Source organism: Pinus tabuliformis, chromosome 5_2 (genome assembly GCF_031772625.1).
Source record: "Pinus tabuliformis cultivar Carrire ecotype Pingquan chromosome 5_2, CPIR1, whole genome shotgun sequence".
Lineage (NCBI taxonomy): Eukaryota > Viridiplantae > Streptophyta > Pinopsida > Pinales > Pinaceae > Pinus > Pinus tabuliformis.
In genome coordinates, this window is record NC_142306.1 from 1,035,571,695 (window position 1) to 1,035,582,970 (window position 11,276).

The window sequence follows — 11,276 nt, forward strand, 5'->3', positions numbered from 1 at the left end:
TGTACTTGAGTGTAGTTGGTGACAGTTGTAGCATTATGTCTAATGACTATGAGTTGACTATGGATTATGACATGATTGTTAGTCATGGTAAATGTTGATTTCAATTGATAGATATGATTTTCTTGATATTTGGAACATGTGGTTGACATGTGTAAATAGTTGTAGGAAACATGCTTGGTATTAGCATGACAAGGTAACAATTGATGTTTTTATATAACTAACAGTTGTGTGATGTGGCACTACATAGTAATCCTCGATTGAAACAAGGTAAAAGGGTAAGAGAAGGACAAGAATTCCTTTGGCTATGTTTGGAAACCTTGATTCCAAATGAATAAGTGCTTTGCATACATGAATTCTTCTTAACCTTAATATTGTATGACATTGTGTGGATATGTGCTAGATTCATGAACATGTACTTGGCAGATATATTAGCTAGTCTCTAGTTACAGGTGGATCTATCAAAGGAAGGGGAGTCCCTTGCAATGTGACATGGATGTGTTCAGTTGCAAGAAACGTGCTTGGCACATCAAGGTAAGGTAATCAGTGTATTTTTATGTTTATTTATGCACTGATAGTTATGTGTTGATGGCAATATGATGCAAGGGATTGCATGGAAAATAGGTTGCCATGAAATCTCGAAGAAGGCTCAGGTTGAGCTTTCCCTTAGAAGAATTGGGAACCATGGGGATTGAGTCATGGAGTTTGTTGGTAGGTTTGTGATTTTGGGTCTTTTAGTGATTTGTTGTGCTTGATTTATGGTTTTTTATATGTCTGGTGTAAGACCTTGCCATTTCATTCGTATGGTTATTTATTTTCATGGTTTTCTTCTTGTTTGTTTCTTATGTTTTCCTTTATTGTTTTGAGAGTCTTGGGAATTGATCAAGGAAGGAGGAAGTTAATGGAGCTCTGGGAGAGCTATGTGGTACTCGACAAGTAAGATAAGACCTGGATGAAGCTTGGTGCATGTATAAGGGAAATTTAAGGAAAGAGTATGACAGTCAATTGGACTGGTTGGGTCCATTGGAGTAAATGGATGATCACAGGATAGGGATGGGAAAGGTAATCTAGAAAGGTAAGGTGAATGGATTTGAGGTTTCATATGCCTTGTCTATGTTGGGAACTGTTTTTGTTGATGTTGCACATGTGTTGCATACATAAAGGGAGTTCTCTTAAGCTTGACCTTATGATATCTAGTAATAATGTTGTAACCATGATTATGCTAATGTCTATATGTGTATACATGTATGTATGTATGTATGTCATGTCTGATAGGGTCATCACAGATCATGATTATTTTATTCTAATGTTTATATGTACATATGTATGTCATTGACTAACTAGATCATTATTATTTTATGTTGATGTTTATATGTATGTATGTGTATGTATACATATTGTTGTCTAATAGGACCTTGATTGTTTATGCTAATGTTTATGTATATGCATGTATGTATCCATGTATCTATGTCACTGTCCGACAAGGTCATCAAGGATCATTCTTGTGGAATAATGATTCCTTATGTAGGTGAATGGTATGAAGAGGTTCCTGGTTTATGAAGCATCAAGTGGGAAGAGTAGTCATGACAAATATATGAGGTCAGTATCATGTGGATATGAATTGATATTGTATGCTTGTATTATGCCTATTTTTATGTTATGAAAGGTAACATTGAAGGATACATCATCTGAATGAAAAAAATGTTCTTTGTGGCATGTTGGGACAATCATGGATAAAGCATTGAAAGCAAGGTTGCTTGGTAGAGACAGTGTGGTATTATTGTTGTATGTATTTTGTATATGTTGTACATGTTTCATATGTGATGCTATGCGCATATGGTGTTGGGTATATATAGTGTGTGGACATGTTGCATCTATGATGTTGTGTGCATACAATGTTGTGTATATATAACGTGTGGACATGTTGTTTATGCAATGTTATGTGCAAGGTGGTACATATAGTGTTGTGTGAATATTTCATATGAAGTGTTGGGTATAGATGGTGTTATGTATATGCGGTGATGTGTACATATGGTATCGTGCACATGATGGATATGTGGCGTTATGTACATATGGTGATGTGCGCATGTTGAATATGAAATGTTGTGTACATATGATGCTATGTACATTTGGTTCTATGTACATATGGTGTTGTGTGCATGATTGTACAAGTGGTGTTGTGTGCATGTAGTGTTGTGTACATGTTGTACAAGTGGCGTTATGTGCAAGTGGTGTCGTGTACATGTGATGTTGTGTGCATATTTTGCAGGTGGTGCTATGTATAGGTGGTACTGTGTATATGTTGTACATGTGGTACCAGTGTACATGTGGTATTATGTGCATGTTGTATGCATTATGTTGTGTACATGCGGTACTATGTATGTGCATGGTGTAGTTGTGGTATTGTGACGTGTACTCGTTGTGTTGTACTCTGCGCAGTACATGTAATGTGTGGTGGTGTACCCCAGGAGTAGGTGCACATATTGTGTTTTGTTGTACACTGGGTGTAGGTGTGCATCAGGTGTAGGCGCATGTATTATGTTGTGTTTTACACTGGGTTTAGGTGTATGTGTTGTGTGTTAGGTGTAGATGCATGTATTGCATGGTGCTGTATGTTGTGTGTGGTTGTATGTGTGTGATGCACACTATGTGTATGTGCACATGTTTAAGGAGAAGGCACCAGGTGTTTGTCAAGTGTGGCAACTAATCCAGGGTGCTTATAAAATAAAGACAAAGGTAGAAGCTAATGATTGATTAAAGGATAAGTATCAACATTTTATTCTATAACTATTATGCGTGTGATCTATGATCTTGGTTTATGATGATTGCATGTGATTCATGATTTTGGTCTATGATGGTTGTGTTTTGAGCTAGCCTGATGTGATATGTTTATACATGATGATTTGGTCAAATATGCTAGTTTGACTTGTTGTGATAGGAAGCGAAGAGAATTGCGAGTATAATTTATTGACAAGATACCAATGAGGTATGATTTGAAGTTATTTAAATTTATTTTAAATCTAATGGAAATTATGTGTTTGGTACAAGAATGCATGAACTTGCTTGGTGTTATCCTCCATAATTTCCCAGGCTAAGAGGAGATCGACGGAGGTAACCACATACAAAGCTTTTAGTCTGGTAACTAGCCCTACCAAACTAAAGAGAGCTCTCTCTATGAAATCACAGTCAAGATATGACTGGAATGTAAGGATTTAAGGCTAGATAGCTAGGCTCAAGTGGGTTTTGGGAAATTTAGGGTTTTGTTGCTGGATAAGGGGGAAAAACTAGGTAGTTAGGTCAGAGGATCAAAGGGTTACAACAGAAAAGGTAAGAAGGAGAAAGGTAGCAATACTTTCATGATGGATCTTAGGATTTGTTGGTGTATTATGGCGTTTAGAAGAAATTAAAGGTCTTAATGAGCATGAAACATGAATTCATTAAGAAAGAAAGAAAGAAACACATAATGATTTTTCCATCAAAACAGAGCTTTATGCAAAGGATTTTGTTTATAAATTGTAAGGAAAACCATTGAAGAATTTTTAAATGGAAATAGAAGATGAATATATTTGATATAAAGTGATAACAGAGAAAAAACAACATCACAAACTTACTACACATGAATTCCTAGATAATAGCTACAAACTGTATCCTTTGATTTCCAGAAAATGTCAAAGTACAAGCTACAACAGTTCTCTCCCCTCAAGTCCAACCTATTCTATCACTAAGAACATGATACATAAAGACCAAAACAACTTCTCCCCACTCTCAGAGGTCGAATCCATGACTCTAGGAACTATTACATGAGGTGTTCTAACCAAACCCTAATGTCTAGGGAGGTTTAAAACAAACCATCCATATAGTAAAATTGATTCATTCGAACAAAACAAAAGACTTACTAGAATGTATCTACCTCATTTGACTTTCATCTAGCATAATTACATCTCAATTACATGATTACATGATCAATTACATCTTTACATAGGTAAAAATTCAAATCAGGTCAAACTGCTAAAGAAATTAGCCTCCTAGAAAAAGTGCAGTGAATTCTGTGAAAGGCGCAGCGTGGGCTAAAAAAAAAAACTTGCAAGCCACTTTTGGAGGCTTTATTGAACTTCAAATTGGGATCATGGTAGCTCATTGAAAAGATCTTTCTATATTATATGCAATGGACTCCTCAAGTATTGAAAATGATCAAGTATAGCCCATCAACAATCAATTCTCCCAAGACTGGTCAAAAAGTGTAGCGTGGCCTCCAAAAACAAGATAGAAAGGTGTTTTTTAGGTGGTTTTTGGCCATATTCACCCTATAAAAGTTGATGACTTGGGCTGCCAAGTATCCTAAGTTTATGTAGGGGCCAAAAGATATCCAACCATGTAGATATTTTTTCCATTTGGATTTTCACCCTATAAAAGTTGATGAATTGGGCTGCCAAGTATCCTAAGTTTATGTAGGGACCAAAAGATATCCAACCATGTAGATATTTTTTCCATTTGTATCTCTCCAAAAAAAGCACAGCGTGGCCCACACTACACTTTTGGCAGGGTGATTGTCCCAAAAATTGCCAAATTTATGCAAAAGTAGGGCTGAAAGGTGGAGTGATATCTTTCTAACCATAAGGATTTTTGGAAAACAAAGATAGTTTTTTGTTATTTGTTATGTTAGGAAGAAAAACCTCCTCCAGGTTTTAAAAATAGTTTCCCATTTGTTCATAATATAATTTTGAAATTGGTCACTTAAAATTGGAAAAGCGTAGCATGCTCACAACAAAAGTACAATGAAAATTTTCGAGAGTTATTTGAGGGCTTTCCCTTGCTCCAAATTAAGATATGGATAGCTCATTGGAAATAAGTGGATGTATAGTTATCATTTGACTCATCAAGAAAGTCATTTGGACACTACATGACAGAGAAAAATGCATTTTCCCAAGACTACTAGAAGTGCAACAACTTTACTGTAACAATTATATTTTGGACATTTCTCCAAAATTATAACACGTGTATAAATTGAAGGAAGTTTTTGTTCTTTGGTCTATTAGTGACAAAAAACACTTTCAATTTTGTCAAATTCATCTTCCTTAAAGATCCCCAAAACCAAAATTTCTCTAAATTTCTTCAAAATGGGTCGAGATTTGCTCCATGAAGTTCTAAAGTGGTATGATATTCTATGAGGGAAGCATCAGCAATAAAATCCAACTTAACATTCTCTCTTTGTCTGATTAGGGTTTCCTTGAGTTTTTCCTTCAACTGATTGGTTTTGACATTTGCAACTTGATTCCTTGTGTAATAATGGGCATCCATGTGTCTTTGTAGCCTGTTGTCTTTGTTATCCCTCTTGAGAAGATTCTCCAAATGATCATTTACTTTTTCTAGCCAATATTCCTTATCTTCATTGATTTCTTTGTCAATAAGCTTTGATGTAGGGTTGGTAGAATTGGGCATCCAACTCTTGAGTTTTGAACCATTTCACACCAATATTCGGTATCCCTGTCGATGTTGCTATGACGTTAGTTGATATAGTGAATGTCACCCCTAAAATTTTGACTTGATCCTTCTTAAGATGTGTGGCAAACGAACTAGTCAACTGAGCATGACATTTGACTTTTTTCAACTTGCTCACAAAACTCAAGACACCTGACATGCTGAAAACATTTCTTGGAGAGTGGTGAGGACATCAAATCCTACATATTGAGGAGTTCATACCTTGCCATTTTCCCATCTTTGTTGTAATTCCTCCTTTCCTTCTCCATAGTAAACTTGTGAGTGAGGAAAAATAGGGGAAGTGAATGAGAGAATAGGATGAAGGGGTTAGGGAGTAGGAATGGGTGTAGGAAAAATTTATGAGATGGGGAGCGATGTTATGAAACTTAAGGAAGTGGAGGGAAGTGAAAAGAGTGAGGGAATAGAGCTAGGGAATTTATACACAATCGCGGCTATGAAGGTTGCCAAAAACACAATGAAAGAGTTTGAAATCAATTTTTGGAATGTCTTTGGCCCTAAAAATGGTGAGGAGGTGATTGATGATGAGTGAGAGCTTCTTTAACAATGAAATGAATGAGATAAATGAACAATGATGGTCTTTTATAGCTTTTGAACTTGAGTTCTTTTCATAGTAGTGGGGTGGCTCAGTTTATGCCTTTTCTTTGGAAACCATGTAGCTTAGGAACCTTTGAATGCAACTTGATATTATTTGAAGGTTATTACAACATACTCATTTGAAATAAAAAAAAATTTGAACCAATTTGTATCACTACTCGTTCACATGCCAATTTTATGAACGGAATGAGAAATTCAATAAATCAAACCCTAATGACCTAATGGATGATAGTGAGATGAATGAAAACCATGATAATGAGACTAAGATGACCATAAAATTTTTTAGATATGGCACATCCATATATATGATGATAGTAACCAAAACATGGAAATTTGTAAAGGAGTAATTGGCAACCTGGACACACTAGCCAGTGACCAAAGTTTTTGAATGGAATACCTAGTGAAATGATAAAAAAATTGACCTTAAAACCTAATGGACATTCTGAAAGAGAACATTTGAGTAATGGTGGTAGGAAAAACTGACTGACACTAACATTGGCTCTAGCTAGGGATGGAAACTCCTTGGAGGTGTCAGGAACACCGTAGAACAAGTAGCCTTATCCATTGGGCATGGATTCAATATGCAAAGACTAAACCCAAATTGAAAACAGATGGAAAAATTGACTAAATTTACTATAAAAAACATACTGACTAAAAAGGTGACTTTACAACTTAAAAAAAAAAAAAAACAGTTGATCATAGAAGCCTTATGGCCCTGTCCTCGAGCTTCAAAATTTTTATGATAACTGCCAACCTGTTGAAGATGTATATACAATCATGTGTAATGATACCTCTAGTGTAACCAATCCAGCAAATGGATACTTACTTGAACCTTGGTCATACTTTCCTTGAGAGACAGAAAAAACAAAATATAGGCCACTACAAGTGTCCACTGAATATGTGTACATGATCCATAAATATAATAAAACTCATCTCCCTTGATGACTGCAACAACTTAACAAAAGGATATTGAAACTCGTGAATGACTACCTTTTCTTAATGATCAACAACAAGAGAAGAATCTTCTTCCTTTTTAGACATTGGTTGTTTTATAAAATGAAGTTTGTCATTCTCAAGTGAAACAGATGTAGACTATAAATTTTTGGATGAAATTTGTAACGAGACTACTGTTGAACAATACAATGAAGGAAACTGCCTGATCAAATTCTTGTCATATTTGTTTTGAAGCTCATAGTATACTAATGGAGAAGGATATTGACTACAGATATCATACACAACATCAACTATCAGATCAAGGAGAACTTGAGAGGACTGCTGCAACTTGTCATACATGGGTTCTAATGAGACTACATCATTTTCTATAAACTCTTCATGTTCGACACTTTCGGTTGCATTTTCAAACTGAATGTTGCTTGGTAACAACAATTGTGGACTGAAAAAAGGTTCTATATTACAAACAACATTCTCAACAGCTTTAGAAAAATTCCGATTGCTTTCAACTTGCTTATTTTCTTCCTTGGTAACCTTATATTTTTCTTTTATTATTTCAAAAGAAGAGAAACACAAAGGTAAGGAGTCTTGGTCAAGAATTTCACAGTCTTCTCTGTTCTTAACATCAAAACTGAAAGACTACTGATTTCTAATCTTAGGAAAGTTTTCTCTCAGTAATTGAAATGAAGTAAAACATAAAGGCAAAAGACCTTTCACCTGATTTGAAATTTTCTGGATTCTCTTCATTGCTATCATGATTGATATGCATAGGTTGAGTGCTACATCTGAGCTACTGTAATAAAGCTTCTTCCTCCCAAAAACATGTCACTAATTGCCTTGTAGAGTCAACCTCTATTTCAACAACATAATCATCATCATACTGATCATACTTGGGTAACTCATCATTATAAGGAATGACATCAAACATACACATTAGATCAACAAATTGATCCTCCACAGGTGGATCTACAGATCCATTTTCATAACTGTCCATAAATTAATACATAGTACAATCATTTTCTGATCTATGGTAACTGGAATGAGTAGGATAATGGTTAGGGTAAACAACTTCTTCTTCTTCTGCAATAAGTGGGACATGGTGGTTTTTAATAGCAATTTTATCTCATGATGATCTTTTGCATCATTTCTTCCATTGTGCTTACCAAAATGTTGAGCTTCACTTCTGAAGATGTTAGATGTTCCTTCTCTATGTTCTCCCTTGCTTCTTCTTTGAACTTTAACCTTTTGACCAGCAGATTAGCTTCCACATCTATTGCACTATCCTACATTTCTTCGAGTGTGGTAGTGTTCCTTTCTCTCAATTGAAATTCCATTTCTAGATCAAAGGCATCCGGGTAGTGTAAGAGAGCTAAACTGGGTGGTGGTTTGATATCAACAAGCACTGAATGGTATACTTGATTGAACCTCCCTAAAAAGTGTTGCACAGTTTCTCCTAGTTGTCTTTCCAACTGATTATATTCTTCTAAAATTAGAAAAGGATTTCTCTCAATCACCCATCTATGAAGGAAAAATTTCACAAACTGATGGAAATCAAAATTATTGCAGCCAGCAAGTTTTTAAACCATTTCTTGGCTTTTCCTTGCAAAGATAAAGCAAAAATCCTAATACTAAAATCATCTTCTTCAACCTCAAAAAGGTCGAGAAAATTTTCAAAACTCTGAATGTGTTTTTCAGAAATGACGTTACCATATTCTCCATCAAACCTGGGAAGATATTTGTAATAATTTTCAGGGAACGCATGTAGTATAGGAGGTAAGATGAGTGGCTTGTATCTATTTGGAATTTTACAAGGTATAGGAGTATGTACATAAACTATAGGATTAGTCTTTATCTCTTGAGGCTCATCAAGTTGAAGATGATCATCATAAGATTCAGAAGAAGGGTCTTGACCAAGATCAAAGGCGTAAGGAGAATTTGTATTCACAATCTTCAAAGAAAAGGAATCAAATTCGGGTCTTGGATATTTTCTCAGATATATTATACTTTGGAAAACATTCTTGACATTCTCAGGGAAAGAAAAGAAATACTTTACAATAAAGAAGATGAAGTCTTGGATGAAAGTCCAACTTGAATACCTAATTTTCCCATATTGTCCTTTCATTTTTCTGTTGGTAAGGTTCATCCTCCAGTGGAGTCTTTGAATTAAATTTGAAACTGATTTGGAGTCGCCAAGTGAATGATTTCAGCCTTCATATGTGTTTGACCATTGTCCACCGTAAGCAATTAGATATGATCCTTATCATTCTTTCCCAGGGAAGATATGATCTTTCGTTCCCTGACAAGGACGACAAAATGTTATCCTCCACAATGTCCCAAGCTGAGAGGAGATCGATGAAGGTAACCACAAACCAAGATTTTAGTTTGGTAGCTAGCCCTACCAAACCAGAGAGGGCTCTCTCTATGAAATCACAGCCAAGAGATGACTGGAATGTAAGGATTTTAGGCTAGATTGCTAGGATTAGGTGGGTTTTGGGAAATTTAGGGTTTTGTTGCTAGATAAGGGAGAAAAACCAAGTAGCTAGGTCAAAGGATCATAGGGTTACAACAACAAAGATATGAAGGAGCAAGGTAACAATACTTTTGTGATGGATCTTAGGGTTTGTCAGTGTAGTATGGTGTTCAAAAGAAACTAAAGGTCTTAATGAGCATGAAACATGAATTCATTAAGCAAGCAAGAAAGAAACACATAATTATTTTTCCATCAAAACAGAGATTTATGCAAAGGATTCTCTTTATAAACTGTAACGAAAACCATTGAAGATTTTTTAAATGGAAAGAGAAGATGAATATATTTCATATAAAGTGATAGCATAGAAAAAACAACATCACAGACTTACTACACATGAATTCCTAGATAATAGCTAGAAACTGTATCTTTTGATTTCCAAAAAATGTCCAAGTACAAGCTACAATAGTTCTCTCCCCTCAAGTTCAACCTATTCTATCACTAATAAAATGGTACATAAAGACCAAAACAACCTCTTCCTACTCTCAGGGGTCAAATACATGACTCTAGGAACTACTCCATGAGGTTTTCTAACCAAACCCTAATGTCTAGGAGGCTTAAAACAAACCCTCCATATAGTAAAACAGATTCATTTGACCAAAACAAAAGGCTAACTAGCATGTATCTACCTCATTTGATTTTCATCTAGAATAATTACATCTCAATTACATGATTACATGCTCAATTACATCTTTACATAGGTAAAAAGTCATATTAGGTCAAACTACTGAAGAAACTAGCCTCCTAGAAAAAGCGCAGCGAATTGTGTGAAAAGCACAGCGTGGGCTGCAAAAAACGTAGTGTGAACTTGCATGCCACTTTTGGAGGCCTTCCTGAACTCTACATTGGTCTCATGATAGCTCATTTGAAATATCATTCTGTCTTCTATACAATGGAATCCCCACACACTGAAAATTATCAAGTATAGACCCTCAAAAATCAATTCTCCCAAGACTGGTCAAAAAGCGTAGCGTGGCCTCAAAAAACAAGGCAGGAAGGTGTTGTTTAGGTGGTTTTGGCCATTTTCACACTGTAAAAGTTGATTAATTTGGATGAAAAGTGTCCTAAGTTGATGTATGGGTCAAAATATATCCAACCATGTAGAATTTGTTTCCATTTGGAGCTCTCCATAAAAAGCGCAGCACGACCCATGCGATGCTTTTGGCAGGGTGGCTGTGCCAAAATTTCCAAATTTCTATGAAAATAGGGCTGAAAGGTGGATTGTTATATTTATAACCATAAGGATATTTGGAAAAATGAGAGATTTTTTGCTATTTGGTATGTTAGGAAGAAATACCTCCTCCATGTTTCAAAACTAGTTTCCCATTTGTTCACAATCTAATTTTGAAGTTAGTCACTTAAAATTGGAAAAGCGCAGCATGCTCACAACAAAATTTCAGTGAAAATTTTGGAGCCTTATTTGAGGGCCTTCCCCTGACAAAAATTTAGCTCTTGATATCGCATTGGAAATATTTGGATGTGTAGGTACCATTTGACTCATGAAGAAAGTCATTTGGACACTCCATGATAGAGAACAATGCATTTTCTCAAGACTACTCCCAAAAGTGCAACAACTCTATTGTAGCAATTATATTTTGGACATTTCTCTCAAATTATAACACATGTGTATAAAGTGAAGGATTTTTTTGTTCCTTGGTCTATTATTGACAAAAACCTCTTTCAAGTTTTTCAAATTCATCTTCCTTAC